This window comes from Haliotis cracherodii, unplaced genomic scaffold, assembly GCF_022045235.1.
Source record: "Haliotis cracherodii isolate W230 unplaced genomic scaffold, xgHalCrac1.p SCAF_16, whole genome shotgun sequence".
Classification (NCBI taxonomy): domain Eukaryota; kingdom Metazoa; phylum Mollusca; class Gastropoda; order Lepetellida; family Haliotidae; genus Haliotis; species Haliotis cracherodii.
Genome location: NW_027266271.1, coordinates 18,260,292 through 18,280,593, shown reverse-complemented (window position 1 = coordinate 18,280,593; position 20,302 = coordinate 18,260,292). Strand labels below are relative to the sequence as shown.

General features: G+C 42.3%; 1 pseudogene; it reads left to right on the top strand.

Moving 5' to 3' along the window:
• The first annotated feature begins 10,623 nt into the window (after nt 1–10,623).
• The window catches only part of LOC139463904 (uncharacterized), a 32,285-nt pseudogene continuing 22,606 nt past the window's right edge, over nt 10,624–20,302 (top strand).

Here is a 20,302-nt window from a genome sequence, read left to right as displayed (position 1 = left end):
CAAGAAGACTTAACTGCATTTAGCTGTACAAGTGTGTTGTGTGGACTCATTATTAATATTGGTCCTCGTTTGTGGTCAATGAGTGTATTTGATATCGGAGCTATAGTCCTTAATGATATGAACACCACCATCACCTACCAAACATCTCCACACCATATTCGCCGTGCAGAGTTGCGCCCCTTAGGCGTGACAGACACCTATGACCGGGATTTCGAATCCTGGCTAACCTGATTATGTGTCTTGGTTTTTCAGCACCGTGCACATGATCGTGGATTTTATCAAAGAGTAAACGGCAAAGGCCTGCATCACTTGCTTTCGTCTCGTATCAAGCTGACAAGACGTGATATGAGTGAAATACCTTTTCAAGCAGCGTCAAACTCACTCACTACAAGACCCGCGAAGATCCGGGTTAGAATAGGTCTTTAGCAACCCATGCTAGCCATAAGAGACGACTCTGCTTGTCGTAAGAGGCGACTAACGGGATCAGTTGGTCAGGCTCGGTGACTTGGTTAATGCAGGTCATCGTATACTAATTGCGTGGATCGATGCTCATGATGTCAATCACTGTATTGTCTTGTCCAGACTATTTACATACCGCCGTCATATAGCTGGACTATTGCTGAGTGCGGTGTTAAACAACAAATAGCAACAACAACAACAACAACATCTAACACAACGACGACACAAGGACAAAGTCGAGTCGAGAATAACAATAACACTTGAGGTTCGAATTTCAGGAACTGACATTCTTTGTGGTGGCGTGCTCTGGTAGCACTATTGGAAAATAATCCTCCCAATGTCTTACTCGTTCAATGCAAATGCCAAAAACGAATACTGAAGTTCTTTTCGAAAATCTTCTGTAAGTATTTGTCCTTTGTCTCACAATTCGTGTTGAATAAAATCAAGTGGATGGAGATATGAAGTGCTAATGCAAATATCGAAAACAATGGCTCCAATCGGTCGTGTCACTCACCTCGTGTATTGCTACAAAATATTTTCAATACATTGCTTGATTTACCATTTCCTTTAATTTAGAAATAGAAAAAAACTGAAATGATTTCCGGTACATGTCGATTTTGTTACTCTCGAAACTGGTTGATTTTGTTGCCGTTATAATCAATACATGCTTCTTGCAATGTTTCAAAGAATGATAAATGTTGATTAGAATTCTTAACTTTCAACATGAAACTGAAAAATAACATCATGGGGGTAATTGTTTTTATCATTGTGTATGTTTACCGCAATTTTCCATCAAAACGTTGGTTCACTTGCGATCTCAGTTTTATTACTTTCTAACAGAGAATCTACGCAAAATATTATTGATTTAAGAGTAATTAAGACATCGTCACGCAGCCCATAGTTATAATCTCTCTCTCTCTCTCTCTCTCTCTCTCTCTCTCTCTCTCTCTCTCTCTCTCTCTCTCTCTCTCTCTCTCTCTCCTTTATTTCTTCTCTTTCTCCCTTATATATATATATATATATATATATATATATATATATATATATTAGGTCGACGTTGACGTCATCAAGTTCAGGCAAAGTGGAACTATCAACCAATATCAAACATAGAACCATAATATAGGCAATGGAGGAGGGGTAGCTTGAGAACAATTGATTTTAACACCATTTATATCCACCAAACTATGTATATATTCATTTTGGGCGTATTTTAGAACAAGTTATTCATTTAACACACACACACACACACACACACACACTTGAAATTAAATGGATGCACCTTAATGAAGGTATAAACGTAGTAAAAACCCGGTGTGCACGCTCCATAAACACAAAACATAATACATGTAACCTGTAACATGTAACAGCGGTGGGTATACGTGTGGTTAATCACACCGAAAACCTAGGTTCGACTCTACGTACCATAAGTAAACTTTGAAGCCATTTTTGTATGTCCCTTGTCCCTAATCACTCATTCATGATAGGCACAGAAAATAACATGGACATCGAAGGAGTGACTTTAAAAAAGTTAACAAAGCTTTCCACAATTTCTTTTCTTTCATTTTTTTCTTGAAAAGACATGCATATGGGTGTTCAGCCAAGCCGCAATAACAGACAGTCAGAAGTCGATAAATCAGGTCGTCGGTATTTTTAATTCGTATTGATGGAACACTGTCTCGACACTCACTCACTCACCCGACCCGTGAAGATTCCGGGGTAGAATAGGTCTTCAGCAACCCATGCTTGCCGTAAAAAGCGACTAAGCTTGTCGTAAGAGGCGACTAACGGCATCGGGTGGTCAGGCTCGCTGACTTGGTTGATGCATGTCATCGATTCCAATTGCGTGGATCGATGCTCAAGATGTCAATCACTGGATTGTCTGATCCAGACTCGATTATTTACATACCGCCTTCATATAGCTGGAATACTGCTGAGTGCGGCGTTAAACAATAAGCAAACAAACAAACAAAAGTTTACCGTCAGCCATGTTGTTACGGAGGTCTAGTCGTTATATTGATAATAAATACAATGTTATGATTGATGTAATTGAAGAACAAACGATCTCCAAAGTTCTGGTTGAAGGACTGTGTTGTGTGTGTGTGTTTGCGAGGAGGTTTTTCAATACTGTAGTGTGACAGAGTAGGCCACGGCAATGTAATATTGATATTTCGCTTAATGGCTTGTCATTTCTTTGTATGTGGTTGTTTTTGTTGAGTCAGAATATACAACGGGGTGAAATGGGTTCAACGTATCCTGGATTATGTGAGTGTGAGTGAGTTGGGTTTAACGCCGCTTTTAACATTATTCCAGTTATATCACTGCGTGCCAGTTTAATGTGGGTGGAAAGCCCGTAATGACGCAGGTCTCAGACGTTTACCACTTCGGTGAAACCCACGAGCACGGGTATGGTGCTGACAAAGCTAGAAACATAATCGGGGCGAACCGGGATTCGAACCCACAATGATAGGTTTCTGGCGAGCCCAAGGGACGCACCTCTGTACAGCGAATCGCGACGCCTAAGACGACTGGGCCACCCGTATGTATTAAATCTCCATTTTTTTGTCAATACCTTTGACCCACTCGACACCACGGGTATGTTTCGAATGACACGACGCTGACATTAGCCGTCTGATCAAACTTCTCTGTTCTTTCATGATGGAATTTCGCCAATATCACCAGTACACTGTAAAATATCTCTAGATCCTAAACACAAACCTAAACACGTTCATTTCCCTATAATTTTCATTTTTGTAAGATTGTGTTTAATAGCTTAACATGTTTAGGGTCTAATTGTAGGAAAGACCCGTTCAATCCCCTTGATACCTTGATACCTTGATACGGCTACCTTTCTTGCAGGTACAATGTACATTTAAAAAGGGGCGTTTCTATAGATGATTTAGCATTTAATGGGGATACAGATGTATGGAGAGGGGAGGACTGAAAAAAGGTTAAAGGTCTATCGCTCGCACTAGGCATATATAACTTGTTTGATAGGCATTACTTAGAAGTTGGCGGATGACAAGATAGACACAATTTTTATGGATAACAACTTCTTTAATACTGTGAAAAGCGACGTTTCGGTATAGATCCTTATACCGTTGTCAAACAAGACTGAATGAGTTACTTACTTACTTATATTGGAGATTTAACGTGCGCTTTCCGACTGCAAGCGTATGTCGCACACGGGCCCGGCCAGGCCATTTAATGTGTTTCCAAAAAGGGGAAAAGTGAGTTTGTGCAACCCAGGAGGGGGCTTTATGGGTTACTTATATAGTAATTTTGAAATTTTGAGAATTGGAAAGAATGCCAAGAGTGGGTGGGGGACGAACTCCCCCACCCACTCTTGGCATTCTTTCCAAATCCCTGAATGAGTACTTACTTACTTACTTACTTTGGAGATTTAACGTGCGCTTTCCGACTGATGCGTATTTCGCACACGGGCCCGGCCAGGCCATTTAATGTGTTTCCGAAAGGGGCGAAGGTGGTCTGTGCAACCCAAGAGGGGGGTTTTAGGGGTTGCTTATATAGAATTTGGGAATTTTGAGATTTGGAATAGATGCCGATGGGATTGGGGAGGAGAACTAAGGGAGCTGGGTATGGTGGATGTTTGTTTGTTTATGTGATTTTGATTTGGTAGGTTATTGTGTTTTTAGATGCGTTTTATTAGTTCCGTTTTTATTAAGAATACGCCTAAGGCCTTGAAGTTTTCTAGTTTATTTTGTGGGTTTAGTATTTCTTCTAGAGTTAGAGCCTTGTTTAGATTGAGGGTGGTTTGTAATGCGGTTCGATGTGTTAGGTAGTGTGTGCAGTGGATGAGTGCGTGTTCTGGGGTTTCTGGTTGTTTGCAGTGTGGGCAGTTACCTGTAGTGTGTTTTTTAAATTTTTTTAGGTGGTTATTTAGGTTGGTGTGTCCTGTTTGGAGTTTAGTGATTACTCTGTCGATTTTTTTGGATGGAGGGAGAATTTTTGGTTTGGTTAGTGGTTTGCTGAGCACTTTTTTGATTTGGCTATTTGAGTTTAGATATAGGTTATGCCATTTTTTTGTGATTTTTTGCTTGTTTACACTTTTAATTTCTGATTTTGAGATGGGTAAGTTTAAGCTTATTTCTGGGATTTTGAGGGATAGTTTAGCTGCTTTATCGGCGTTTTCATTACCGTATATTCCTACGTGGGCGGGTATCCACAAGAAGGTTATTTGTTTGCCTGCCTTAGTTAGGTCGTTGGAGCTTTTAAGTATTTGATTTATTAATTTAGGTCGGTTTTTGGTATTTTTGTTTTGGAGGGCTTGCAGTCCACTTAGGGAGTCGGTAAGTATTAGGATTTTTTTGTGTTTTTTTTATTCTTGATTATGGAGGGCTGAGGCCATGCCCATTAGTTCTGCCGTGAATATTGATTGGTTGTTTGGGAGTCGGAAGGATTGTGTGGTTTTAGTTGGTTGTGTGGTATGGACTCCGAAACCTGTGTGTTTGGAGGTCGGATTTGAGGATCCGTCCGTGTAAATGTGACACCAATTTGGCCAATTTTCGTGTATGTATGCTAGTGTGGTAGTTTTAGCTATGTTTGGGTCGGTTTGTTTATTTATTTGGCTAGCTAGTGTTGTGTCTATTTTGGGTATTTTAAGTTTAGGGGTGAAGATATTTGATTGTTTGCAGTTTTGTTTAAGATTTTTAATTTGGTGTTCATTTAGGTAGTTTGTTATTCTTTGGGATATTGGGGTAAGTAAGGGGTGTTTACGAGCTAGAGCTTGGTTTTTGGGGCTGATGTTTTGGTTTATTAAGTTTTGGATGAGAGGGTTTGATTGGGACGCGGCCCAGAAATTTAAGCTTAGCTGTTCCCTGCGTAGACTTAGTGGCATTTCTCCTGTTAAGGCCTGAAGTGAGGTGTAGGAGGTGCCATGTTGGGTGCGTGTAATTAGTTTGAGAGCCTGATATTGTATTGAGTCAAGTTTTTTAGATAGAGAGTTGTTTAGGGTGTTGTATATGGCGCAGCCGTAGTCTAGTTTTGATCTAATTAGTGATATGTAGAGAGAGAGGAGGGTATCTTTGGATGCTCCCCAGTTAGAGCCAGTTAGGCATCTTAGGGTGTTTAGGTCTTTACTGCATTTAGTTGTTAGGTTTTGGATGTGAGCATCCCAGGTGAGATGTTCATCGAAAATAAGTCCTAAGAATTTGGTTTGTTTTTGAAATTTGATTGTTTGATTGTTTAGCTGGAGGATTGGGGAGGCGGGTTTCATGTTTTTATGTTTGAATGCTATTCCTGTTGTTTTTTCTGAGTTAAGGGAGAAGCCCCATTTGTCAGCCCATTGTTGTATTTTATTAAGAGATTTTTGGAGTAAATTTTGGACCATGTTCATGCTTTTAGTGCGGATCCAGATGGCTCCATCATCCGCGAATTTTGATGTGTTTACTTTAGGGGATAGGCCCTCGAATAGATAGTTTATCATTATATTGAAGAGGGTGGGGCTGAGGATACTGCCCTGTGGAGTACCATTTTCTAGGGGACATTGGTCCGATAGAGTTTGGTCTATACCCACGGTTATTTTACGATTGTTTAGGAAGTCCTGGATGTAGTTTATTATCTGACCTTTGAGTCCTATTTTTTTAAGTTTTTGTATTAGCCCATCGTGCCATACCATGTCGAAAGCTTTAGTGAAGTCTAAGATGCCTGTGGTATATTGTTTATTTAGTTGTCCTGTCTTAATATCTTGTTCTAGTCGGGCGAGGTTATCTAGGGTTGAGCGGCCAGGAGTGAAACCGCTTTGATCTGGGTTTATGATGTTATTTTGGGTTAAGTAATGTTGTAATCTATTTTTAGCCATTGATTCCATTACTTTACATAAGTTTGAAGTTAGGGATATTGGTCTATATGAGTTAGCTTGATTAGCTGGTATATTAGGTTTAGGGATTGGTATGACTAGGGCCTGTTTCCAGGGAGTAGGAACCTGTCCGTTTAGGTAGATGAGATTGTATAGTTTGAGTAGTGCCTGGAGTAGTTTTAGGGGGAGTTTTTTAATTATTTGGTAAGAAGTTAGGTCTAATCCTGGGGCTGTGCCCTTTTTCCTGTTTCGGATTACGTAGAGGAGCTCCTCCATTGTGTAGGGTTGATTTATTTCTAGATTGTTATTGTTTGGTTCTTTTGTGGGTTTGTTTTCTGTTTTAAGTTTATCTTGGAATTTTTTACTGAAGTTGGTGTTACTGCTAACGGCCGAAAAGTGGTTGGCGAGATTATTTGCTTTTTGGGCGGGGTTGGTTGAGTTGTCAATGTTAGGGGTTTTTTTATGTCGTTTTAAGCCTCTGATGGCGTGGATTTTGCGCCAGACCATTCTGGCATCTGTACGGTTATTTATACCTTCGCAGAAGTTTTTCCAGTCTCTACTTTTGGCTATTTGGACTAGTTTTTGAACCTGGTGGTTTAGTTCGTGGGCTATGTTTAAATATTTGTAGTCGCGTTTTGCTTTATTGAAGGCTGATTTACGTTTTCGTCTAGTCTGTTCTATTTCCTCATTCCACCATGGTACCGTCGGTTTGCCTGTCTTAGATGTTTTGAAGGGGATGGAGGTTTTGGCTGCGTTTATGATATAGTCTGTTAGGTTTTTACAATAGGTGTCTGGATCATTATTTTCTATTTCGTTTAAGTTAGCTTCGTTGCAGATATCTTGGAATTGGTCCCAGTTAGCTTTATTGTAATGGAATTTTGGTTCTTGGTTTTCTATTTGGATTGGTACGTTTGTATTTCCTATGGTTATGTTTATGGGGAAGTGGTCACTACCTAGCGGGACGTCGTGCACTTCCCATTGAGTACTTTGGGCTAGATCTGTGGTGCATATGGTTAGGTCGATAGCCGACATTTTTTGGTTTATCTTATCGTACCTCGTGGGTTGGTTGCTATTAAGGAGTACTAGGTCGTTTGTTTCTATCCATTCGGAGATTAATTTGCCATGATTATCTATTTTATCATCTATGCTCCACGTAGGATGGTGAGCGTTAAAGTCTCCTAGGAATATAGTAGATTTATCGCTTATTCGGAGTAGTTTGTTTAGATCCTCAGGTTGGACTTTTTGTTCCGCCCAGTGGTAAATATTTATGATGTTTATGTTTCGGTTATTTAATGTGATTTTAATGCTGTTGGCTTCTAGGTTTGGCGTGTCTATTTTTATTTCTTCGTAATTTATATCTTCCCTGATAAATATGATTAGTCCTCCTGCAGCTCTTCTTGTTTTCGGTTAAGCTCTGTCAGTTCTAACTGAGTTGTAGTTAGGTAGTGTGAATTTGGATTTTTTTTTGAATGAGGGACATAGTGCAGAATATATATAGCAAGTGGAGGATTAACAGTAGAGGTTTAACAGTAACAACAAGGGCATACATGAGTGGGATAACATAGGTAGGTGTGACAACAAAGGATGATGCTATCACAACACGATGGACAGAAAACACATAGCTAGGAGCCAATGGGGCATGAAGCCAATAAACAGGTGATTATTGTTTGATGAGTTCATAGTAGGCGGATGGGATGAAATAGCCTTCATCTCTGTTGATTGATGGCTTGTGGCGGCGAATGTGGACTGCTTCTGTTAGTTTTCTTTTGGTGAAATCATGGAGGTTGTTGGCGAGGATTTGGACGTTGTCCCAGTTGATGATGTGATAAGGATCTATACCGAAACGTCGCTTTTCACAGTATTAAAGAAGTTGTTATCCATAAAAATTGTGTCTACCTAGGCATATATACTTTCATTGTCAACTTCCGTTTTCTATATGAGAGAAATAGAGCTTCTTAAACATCGGCGGTATATGAACCTGCCACTTATTAACCTATTCATTGGGATCGCGATTAAGTAAGAGACTTCTTTCTATAGGCATTAAAACCTATTGTGAGGTTTTACTTTCCAGTTGGGTTAAATCTCATGAACAGGGACGTTGTAATGTCCCTGGGATTTTATAAATATAACTTCCGTTCAGATTGTAACATGTAATGAAATGTAAACTCAAATGACAAATGTTTTCTTTATATTCCCGAGGATCGTACTCGCAACCTTCATATCTGTAACCCAGTGAGTGCACCACGAGGCTACAGAGGTGTTGATAAGCTGTTTTTTAGAATGTCCTTTTCAAGATCCGTACGCCAGCAACAGATATTTTACGCGCGTTTCCTAAGGTTCATGGAAAGTATGTTCGAAACATAAAAATGTTGATAAAAAGTTTCTTTTTTCGGTTTATAAGCATGGAAAAACACTTTCCCTCGCTTTGGGTAGACAGAACATGCCCTGGGGGTCGAGAAAAAACCCGGGGGCTTCGCCCCCTTGGTTTTTCCCTCTCCCCAGGGCATGCTCTGTCTACCAAAACCTCGTGAGCGTGTTTTCTCCAATACGTATTGACACGTAGTCCTTCATGCTATCACCTGTGGTAAGGAGACTGTCAATGTCAGGTGTCCTAGTAACCAGTACCCTACCTTGGTCTATTTTTACATTTTGATGTTAAGATTGTACCAAGGTCGTTGCAAGTCATGGTGGTAATTGTCTTATGCAAGTTCCTGGGATTCTGATTTGCACATCTAATTTTATTTGACTTATTGCCTAATGACATGCGCTTGATTTCAACATGTTTAAATTCTTAATCCGGCGAGATTGGTATTGGGATCGTATCATTTGTTCTTTTTTTTTATATGACATCCACCCCCTATGATAAATGACCAGTCCCTATGTTATGTTCAAATTCATTGACAAATTATTTGAAAAAATTAAACTGTGTCATTTGTTTATCCCCCACCCCCAATATAGTTGTGGTACATTTTGCCGACACTGCTTTTTCGCTGTGTCCTTTTTTTCACGACCCCCTAAATCTCACCAACGTCCCCAACCACCAACCTCCCCGGCCAGCCACCATCATATTGAATGACCGTTTCCTTAAAGAGAAGAAAATGGATATAATCCTGTAGATAATCGAGGATTGATTCAACATTAAACAGTTATGCCTAATCGTACACGTTTACCCGTTTGGTGTACTCCAAGAGAACGACATCGTGAGGACAGAACAAGAATCATAAAAGGGACGCATAAGGGATTCGAACACATAGAAAGGATCCTTACATACCCAAGGGACGCAACTTTGGTCGAGTCGAGGCGAAGCATTTGGACGATCATATCTGATTTGCGCTTATCCAGAAAACGAATGTAATCGGGTATATCCGAATGCAGAATATACATGCATACATACATACACATACACACGCACGCACGCACGCACGCACACACGCACACACATACACACATACCCACACACACACACACACACACACACACACACACACACACACACACACACACACACATATCCGAGACCCAGATGCTATAAAATACAAACTTACCCAGTCCAAATCTAGATAATCAGGTGTTTCATAATTTCCTCGTTAGAGATAACGTGTTCTAATGTTATCAACAAGGAGGACTAACGCAGATGTAAATGCAATGTGTTTTGCCGGTGTGCTAGCATTTTCCCGAGGCGAGTGAAGTGACTATTGAAGCACTTTTATAGTCAGTTAACTTCCTTGCCACCCCACTCAGACACACACTGACTCCGAGCCGACTAGTCCCTGGTTTATCCCTGAATGCCGAGCGCCGGGCAGGGTACGATCTTTTACGTCGTGTCGTATGACGCGACCGGGGTTCCAACCACCAAGCTACCACTCTCCGGGTAGATGCTCCATCTGCAAGATCACGAAGCGCTTACTGTTTGTTTCATCGGTGTCTTTCCATTGTGACGTATGCAGTCCATGTTTTTCCCAAGGTCCTTTGAGTACAACTCGATGGCTTCCCAAGTTCGTTTTTTTCTTGTTTTGAAGAACATTCTTTTGGGAATGTCAAGAATTTCAAAAGAGTTAACTCCAAATTTCGAAATACTGCGATTACATTTGAAACATTTTATTAGGAATCTGGCACCAATTGCATATCTTTTACGATAAGGTTTTCGATTAGGGAGGCTCAAAGTAGAACCTTTAACTTTCAGCTATCGAAAAATGATAAGTCACCTCGATAACTGAAAACAAAATGATGGTAAAGACGTTGTGAGCCTTGCAGGTGCATGTGACGGCGATAGTGTATGCAGGTCGGGTGGGAATGTGGAACCAACTGCTGACAATCTCTTAAATGGGATTCTTAAGATAGAAAAACGCTATATAAGACCATGCGGTTTGGTTTGGAGAAGTTGGCACAGAGATTCAACAATGGTAAGTACAGGCGGCTAAACATTGTATACTCGAGCCCCGATCATCGTTAAGTGAACGCTTAAATTACTCGGTTACCAGAAGGGAAATTAAAGTGAGTGGGTTTCCTGTCACTTCGAACAGTATTGCAGCAGTTATAGCATATTAGTAGGAGGAACGGTGAGGTGATGTAAGGTGCAATGGGGTTTAACGTCGTGTTCAAGATTATTGCACTTACATAGCGACGTGTGTGTGTGTGTGTGTGTGTGTGTGTGTGTGTGTGTGTGTGTGTGTGTGTGTGTGTGTGTGTGTGTGTGTGTGTGTGTGTGTGTGTGTGTGTGTGTGTGTGTGTGTGTGCTAGTCCGGTTGTCCGACTTTAAAGCGCTAGCCCACTGAGATACCATGCCGCACTTAATGCCAAGCGCCAGGCAGGGTAAAAACAAGTGCCATCTTTTAAGGATCGAACCCGCTCTCCGGGTGAACGCTCTACCCCTAGACCACGGGGGCGGTCGTGGGAGGAACGACCAAAGTGATGCAAGTCATTTGATGCAGAAATGTTCCGCTTTGGTAAAACCAAAAGACACTACATATATTCCAGTTTACTGCGATCATACGTACCAGTGACAATCTAAATATCTTCAACTAAAATGTCCACAATAGCTACATGTACCAAAACATAAAACACTGTAATGACTGTTTATTTGAAAAACAATGTTAATTACTCAATTGCTTGTCTGATGGTTCACTGGTTGTTCTTGTAGGCTAAAAATTAAGGCAAACTCATTAAAATCAGATCTTTTATTCCAACTTGTCTGCATCAAGATCCGAGGATGCTTCTTTAATCGGCCCTTGTAAATTCTCAAGCCTTAATCGAGGCTTGTAAATTCTCGGTACGTGTGAGCGAAGCTTATCCTATTTCTGTATCACGGAAAAAGAACCAAATGAAATGTCGAAAGTAGAAAGTATAACGACGCCGTTGCAGTGTTCTGGATATTTCATACAGCCTGTCGTTTCTGAGCGCCATGGCAGCTACACCCAAATGGGAGTACCCTCGAAGGAATAGTTGTGTTCTGTGTGGGGTTTCATTTTTAAATATCCAGATCGACGTGGTATCAAAATGAAATTGAATCGTTTTAGATAGCTGATTGGCCCAGGAACCCATGGATCTTTCTTTTAGAATGGGCGTTCAACGTTAGCTCACAGTTCACATGACGGGACCTTCCAATGATGTCTGTCTGATTTTAATGAGATTGAAAATGAAGGCTTAGTGTATTATGTGAGATAATAACAAGGCCATGCTCCATGTTTCCAGATCCGCTACACCAGTTTCGCCTTGTTGGTCTTGACTGTGTGTGTGGGTGGTGAGCACACAACCACACCGTTCCCACAGGCGTACTACCAGGGCAGGATTGATGGCTTCCACTCCCGGATGGAGCAGATCCTGCGCCAGATGATGATGCAACAGATGCACGTGGAGGAAAGAATCCGATCTGACGGACAGTCTGGCATCAAACAGATCAGACAATACCATGACGGCACAAGGCCTTATTATTCTGAGACGCACACATTCAGGTGAGTCAGATAGTTACAGAAAGATAGTGCCATGACGATACAAGGGTCTTTTATTCCGACACACACCTTCAGATGAGTCAGTCAGACAGATAGTGCCATGACGATACGAGACCCCACTGTTCAGACACACACCTTCAGATGGATGAGTCAGTCAGACAGATAGTGCCATGACTATGCAAGGGCCTTTGATTCAGACACACACCTTCAGATGAGTCAGTCAGACAGATAGTGTCATGACGATACAAGGGCCTTTTATTCAGACACACACCTTCAGATGAGTCAGTCTGACAGATAGTGCCATGACGATACGAGACCCCACTGTTCAGACACACACCTTCAGATGAGTCAGTCAGACAGATAGTGCCATGACGATACAAGGGCCTCTTATTCAGACACACACCTTCAGATGAGTCAGTCAGACAGATAGTGCCATGACGATACGAGACCCCACTGTTCAGACACACACCTTCAGATGAGTCAGTCTGACAGATAGTGCCATGACGATACGAGACCCCACTGTTCAGACACACACCTTCAGATGAGTCAGTCAGACAGATAGTGCCATGACGATACAAGGGCCTCTTATTCAGACACACACCTTCAGGTGAGTCAGTCAGACAGATAGTGCCATGACGATACGAGACCCCACTGTTCAGACACACACCTTCAGATGGATGAGTCAGTCAGACAGATAGTGCCATGACTATGCAAGGGCCTTTGATTCAGACACACACCTTCAGATGAGTCAGTCAGACAGATAGTGCCAAGGCGATACGAGACCCCACTGTTCAGACACACACCTTCCGATGAGTCAGTCAGACAGATAGTGTCATGACGATATAAGGGCCTTTTATTCAGACACACACCTTCAGATGAGTCAGTCTGACAGATAGTGCCATGACGATACGAGACCCCACTGTTCAGACACACACCTTCAGATGAGTCAGTCAGACAGATAGTGCCATGACGATACAGGGGCCTCTTATTCAGACACACACCTTCAGATGAGTCAGTCAGACAGATAGTGCCATGACGATACGAGACCCCACTGTTCAGACACACACCTTCAGATGAGTCAGTCAGACAGATAGTGCCATGACGGTACGAGACCCCACTGTTCAGACACACACCTTCCGATGAGTCAGTCAGACAGATAGTGTCATGACGATATAAGGGCCTTTTATTCAGACACACACCTTCAGATGAGTCAGTCTGACAGATAGTGCCATGACGATACGAGACCCCACTGTTCAGACACACACCTTCAGATGAGTCAGTCAGACAGATAGTGCCATGACGATACAGGGGCCTCTTATTCCGACACACACCTTCAGATGAGTCAGTCAGACAGATAGTGCCATGACGATACGAGACCCCACTGTTCAGACACACACCTTCAGATGAGTCAGTCAGACAGATAGTGACATGACGGTACGAGACCCCACTGTTCAGACACACACCTTCAGATGAGTCAGTCAGACAGATAGTGTCATGACGATACAAGGGCCTTTTATTCAGACACACACCTTCAGGTGAGTCAGTCAGACAGATAGTGTCATGACGATACAAGGGCCTTTTATTCAGACACACACCTTCAGATGAGTCAGTCTGACAGATAGTGCCATGACGATACGAGACCCCACTGTTCAGACACACACCTTCAGATGAGTCAGTCAGACAGATAGTGCCATGACGATACAAGGGCCTCGATTCAGACACACACCTTCCGATGAGTCAGTCAGACAGATAGTGCCATGACGATACAAGGGCCTTTTATTCAGACACACACCTTCCGATGAGTCAGTCAGACAGATAGTGCCATGACGGCACGGAAACCCTATTATTGAGACTGTTGTTGATCGTTGTTTACAGATAAATATTTCTGATCATACCAATATTTCATCAGCTGGCGTTGTTTGTAAACAATTCATACAAATCATTTCTTCGAATGATATCACTGTGCTATTCGTCCGTAATTTTTTTTAAATCATCAAATGCGTCTTTCGTCTCCTCGCTTCAAACGTATCATACCTTTTCAATGTTATTATATGTTTCCGTTCTATTTAAATAAAAAAAAACAATTTGTCATCATAGTTGCGTTCCGGAAGTGACGTCACCAACTTCATCGGTCCTATGACTGAGCAGTGAATTTCTCTCGCTCAGGTGTGATGGGTTTAATATTATAGAATGGTCTCTGATATATTACACTGGATAATGGAGGAGGATTGTCACCTTAACACTGACTATATAAATTGCAGATGATTCTATGTTCTTTGATTAGGCGATATATCTGGAAAACTGTTAAAAGCGGCGTTAAACCCAACTCACCCACCCATCTTTGATAAGCTATCCAAGTACGTTCTGTTTCCATAAAACTAATTTAAAATTGACCATGGACTTCTGTTTATTGATTGACTGATGGGTTAGTGAGTAAGTTTGATTTTACGCCACTTTTAGAAATATTCCAGCAATTTCACGGCGGGGGACACCAGAAATTGGCTTCACACATTGTATCCATGACGGGAATCGAACCCGGGTCTTCGTAGTGACGAACGAACGCTTTAACCACTAGGCTACCCTACCACCCCGATTGACTGATGGTCAAGGCTTGTGGTGCATTATTGCACCGAACGATGCCTCTGCTTTCGTGCCGATCTCTACAGTTTCTTTCTGTTAATGATTAAATAAGGGGTCGTAAAGTCATTATTGTTGACTTTTTAACCCATAAGAACTAATTTGGAGGTATAATAGTAAAGACCAGTCTTCACACATTGCTTAAATCTGCTGAGCTACGCAACGCACTATTATTTTCCTTTAGATCTGCATTAACGCTAAACTGTACTGATTGTCTCTCCTTAAAGGGGTGCTACTGCCGCACACGACCATTCCAACTATGACAGCACCGTTGGAATGGGGGAAGTCAATATGGTTATGAATGGCATTGACTTCAGAACGAGGCACAACGATTACAAACTGCGCAGGTCCGCCACGAATTCTTCACTATATCAGCTCAGTGAGGACGTACCGTTCCCTGAAGTACCACCGGAAGTGCTGTCTAAGAAAACAATCCCCGAACAGGTGATTTGAGTATATTAACGTCTTTGACACTCTCACAGGGTCTTTGTTCGATAGGTATCGTTAACGTGGTATTTTATCCTTTATTAAAATGTCTTTAAATTCTGTCCGTAATGTACTGAAACACTGAAGCCAGATTACAAAGTGGTTGCAAAGTTTGCCTTCTTTTGAATTACACATTAAGCAAAAACAATGTTTACCTTACTGAATGAATGAATATGGTGGTTCAAGGTTATCTCACATACAGCGACATGCATGTACGTGTGTGTGTGCGTGCGTGCGTGCGTGCGTGCGTGCGTGCGTGCGTGTGTGTGTGTGTGTGTTATAGTTCTAGTGAGATACCATGGAGCAGTTTAACGTGGATACCCGACTCACAGACAGTATACTGACTGCTATCCTACTAGTCCTTATCGTTTCCCTATAATGCCGAGACGCCAGACAGGGTAACAACAAGTATCATCTTTTGACGTCGTTTGGTATCCACGGGGATCGAACCACCAATTAACCTTTCACTCTTCCGGCAGACGCTCTATCCACTAGACAACGGAGGCGGTTGAATGAAGTCATGAACTAAGATATTAGACCAGTAAGAAGAAAGATGATTCGCAAGTCATAGTGTCAGACAAGTTGATTCTCAGGGGCGACAAGCCTTTTCCGACCTTTTCCGACCTTTTCCGACCTGGAATTCTGATTGCTATTAATAGAATCTTATAGTCATATAACTGCCTGCCAGATGACCACTATTCGGGTCCACTCGGCATATTCCGTTACCTACATAATGCCTCGAGCAGCAAGGGAGCAGAGACATATTGCATTATTTCACCACATACCGCATAACGCATACCGCATTATTACGCATATAGTTCGTATATCGAAAAGTGAGAAAAACGAAGAATAAAGTATACAAAGGTTAGGTAAATAGAGAAATAAGGTATGCAGTTTGATATAGAGCAACATTTCACATAAACGTTGTGCTATGTAATAGTCACTTGAACGAGTGAAACTAGTGAAACCAGTTTCAATATGGATTCCTCGCAATGCTGGCCGAGATGACCTGCGGGATTGAGGGGAGCCGCGGAGTTTGATTTCTTCTGTTTAAACGCTTGACTTGTCTTGCAGCTGTTTGTGATAGGTGCCACCGACAGGATACGCGCACCTTTTCGCAAACACCTTGTATCATCGCTGTTTCACCCCTTAATATTATATTTTATGATGGTAATTTAACTAATGCCGATTCATACATACATGCTTGTGGTGTGGTCGGAGTCGTGCGGTTGGTTCTGCGTTTTGGGGAGTTTTCTTGAGTTTAAAAAACATGGCCCAAACAATTGCAGAAAATGGCTCCAAATTTCAGTGAAAATGGCCCAACAAATTTGGGAAAATGGACCTGAATTAGGGACCCCAACTAAACTAACACAAACCCGTAGTGATTTAGTTTTTACAATTAATGCATTGAACCCTTTTCGCCCTTCTGATATCATTAATGTTTATTTTGCAATTAGAAGTAGTAGCCATTGTCACATAAAAGCCAGACAGGCCAGAAATATACTGGAGAAGTGAAGGCTCCAAATTTGAGAAAAGGTCCAATATATTAATTGTTTTTTAGTTAAGGTGAGGTGAAATTGGGTTTAACGTCTCGTCCTAGACTGTTTAGTCCGGACTGATGCCAATTTATAGTGCTAGCACACTGAGATACCATGCCGCAGTTTATCATGAATATCCCAGACACAGTATACTGACTCCGAGTCGACCTGTCCTTGTTTAAGCTTCTTAATGCCGAGCGCCAGACAGGGTAACAATAAGTACCATCTTTTAACGTATTTTGGTATGACGCGGGGACGCTCTACCTCTAGGCGGTTTTTATAGTTAAGATTGAAATGGTTCTGTCGCTTGTATTGTCCTATTATGGTCTATCTCAGGTGGCGGAAATGAGAGAATGGTTCCGAGCCTTTAAGGACCAGGACCACAGCGTTCGGGACTACAGGAAGTACTTTAAACCGCTCCTGTGTTACATGGAAGCAGCATGGACGATGGACACCACCCACTTCAGAGAGCCCTTCCACAGCGACCGACACGCCATCGACGCTACCAGCTGGCACGACCTTCAGGACAAGATCAGGTTCACATCCTTCTCCGGGACCAAGAACGTCATGGAAAACTTCGCCTTTCTCCCCACCAAAATCATGGATGTTGTGAACGGCACTCCAGAGTTCGCCCAGTGGAACTACCGTATTCTCTGTCATCCACTGAAGAGAGACCTTCCCTTGAAGCACCTCCATCTCCAAGATGACCTTTCTGTAAGATTTGCTCATGGCCAGACCATGGATGAGTTCTTTCTAGATCGATCAGCACGATTTTCCCTCTACGATGAGGATGGGTAAGTTCTTGCTGCTTGAATGGTCCGGTCCCTGATGTTAAGAGACAAGTCCATTTTTTTCTCTACAAAAGTTGTCCTTATGTTGTTTAATATTCTTTTTTCACGACCCTCTTTCAAGTAGTAACGCTTCATAAGCTTGTAAACAATAAACTAATTTGACTTTTCAGTAAATACAGCTCCTTTCGCTTTCTTAATCAAGGGAAGTAACCCTTTCTGGCTAAAAAAGTCCGTAAATATCAAGTTTGTTTCAATCTGGCAATCTTTACTTAAAGAGACTTTTGTCTCATTTATAAAACTTTTGAGGAAAGAAAGAACAAACAAAAGAGAACTGACTATCCTTATCGTGACCTGAAAGATAAATAATAATTTTACTCACTCACTCAGTCTATATCCATGGTTTGTTTGTCTACCAGCCAGGATACCTACTCTCTCATGGACGAATTGATGAGCGAAGTTCCCGGCAAAGACAACTACCACGCCCATCTGACGGAGGACGTGTTCGGCGAGCTACTGTACGACGCCTCAAAGACAGACGATACACCCCTTAACACAGGTATGTTCCCATGCAGGTCAGTAATATGTGGTCAGCAGTCAGGCCATACTTCTGTACCCGTGCTTGACCCAAAGTAGTATCACGTAACTGTTAAAAAAACAAAAAACAAATCTAGGACCTAGACAGTAGAAAGCTGAAAGCTCTTCAAGTAAGGACTGTTCACGGCTCCATTTGAATTTGGAAAGATGTATCTTTAAATAAGATAACGTTATTTCTGGGACTGAATGTCAGTCTAGACAGAAATAAGCAGTGGAAATTTAAAATTAAGGATTGTTAATGGTACCATTTCAATTTGTAAGGATATATTTTGTTGATAAGATAACTTTATTTCTATTACTAAATGTCAGTCTACCCTTTAAGTCGTGGAAGAGCTGAGACAGTGGGTATTGGATTATTTGATTTGTACATACTTTCCGCTATATTAATAAGAGTAATAACGGGAGTGCTCGGTATTCGTACGCAAAGGTGATTTTATGGGCACTTCTAGTTATTGTGTCACTCCGTGTGTATAATTTGATTGTTTACTATTATCTGCATTTCTCTAGCTTACTACCACCGATGGTACAAGGTGGGGAAAAGTGGATCTAAACAACAGGTGCTGCATCGTGGCTTCTCCGACCGGAACCTGTGGGTGGCACAGACCAGCCAGCCCATGATAGCCCCCATGACGGTGAAGCAATGTGCTGTGGACCCTGTCTCCAAACACGAGGTTTGGCATTTCCGAAATTGTACATATCATTGTGCCTGGTCGATCCCCCCCCCCCCCCCCCCCCCACACACACACACACAAACAAACACGCACGCACAAAAACACACACGCACAAGCACACACGCACAAACGCACAAACAAACAAACGCACTCACGCACTCACTAACTCACTCACTCACTTTTAAATGCCTATCAAAGACCTGGATTCTGTTGGTTTGCTTGCTTGTTGTTTAACGCCGCACTCAGCAATATTCCAGCTACATGACGACGGTCTGTAAATAATCGAGTCTGGACCAGACAATTCAGTGATGGACATCATGAGCATCGATCCACGCAATTGGAATGCGATGACATGCATCATCAAAGTCAGCGAGCCTGACCACCCGATCCCGTTAGTCGCCTCTTACGGCAGGCATGGGTTGTGAAGACCTTTTCTATCCAGGATCTTAAGGATGGTTTGGCCCAGTTGTTTTAGGCACAACGGTGAAATCCTATTCTTGGTGTGCCCTGTCATAATATGGTGGGAATATTGTTTTATGCGGAACAAAATGTTCACTTTTTAAGGTCTAGATACTTATGGTTTCTGTTTTATGTTTAGACATGCCAGTCGTGGACCCGGCGTTACTCGTACGCCCTACCCCTCGAGGTGATCTATACTACCCCGTTGTTCACCTGGAACCCATTCGAAATAAAGTTCTGGAAAAGGGGGACACAGGCTAAAGACCCCAAAAGGTCGGGAGGCCCAACGCCCGAGACGGCATACAACGGTTCCAGCTATGCCAACTTCTACCACACGCCTGTTGGGATGTTCACGGGCAAAGAAGTGGCCAAGGATCCTGCTGACACCACCAAGAGCTATGTTGGGGTGCTGGACAAACACGGGAATGTGCAGCGGGTGGCGGCTTCAGGCACTAGGATCGTCCTTCCCAATATCCCGGGGGTAGGGAAACTCAGGATGCGGTACCACATCGTGCCAGTCCATATGGAGGGTTCTGGTGTGTGGAAGGAGCTTGACGCTCTCAAGGACATGATAATGGACATACAAAAGTACAAGGGACTTTTTCAGCATCCTCCAACCCTCGCCGACTCCAGCAACGGCACTCAATCCTCTGAGGTCAGATAACATTACCTCAAATATTGCCCAAAATGTTTACAACGATAATGCATCATACAGGTCTTGTAGAATATAGGAGCTTTCGGATACAGGTGATGGTGTAAGCTGTTTGGAATTCTGGCATCAGCATAAGTTATAAAAAGAGTCGTTTAGATGAAAATCGAACTTAAATACCACGTGATACCGTTTATGGGTTTCGGCTCGTTCAGTCGTCCGAGGAGCTGCAATTCAACGTGCAGAGTTGCGTCC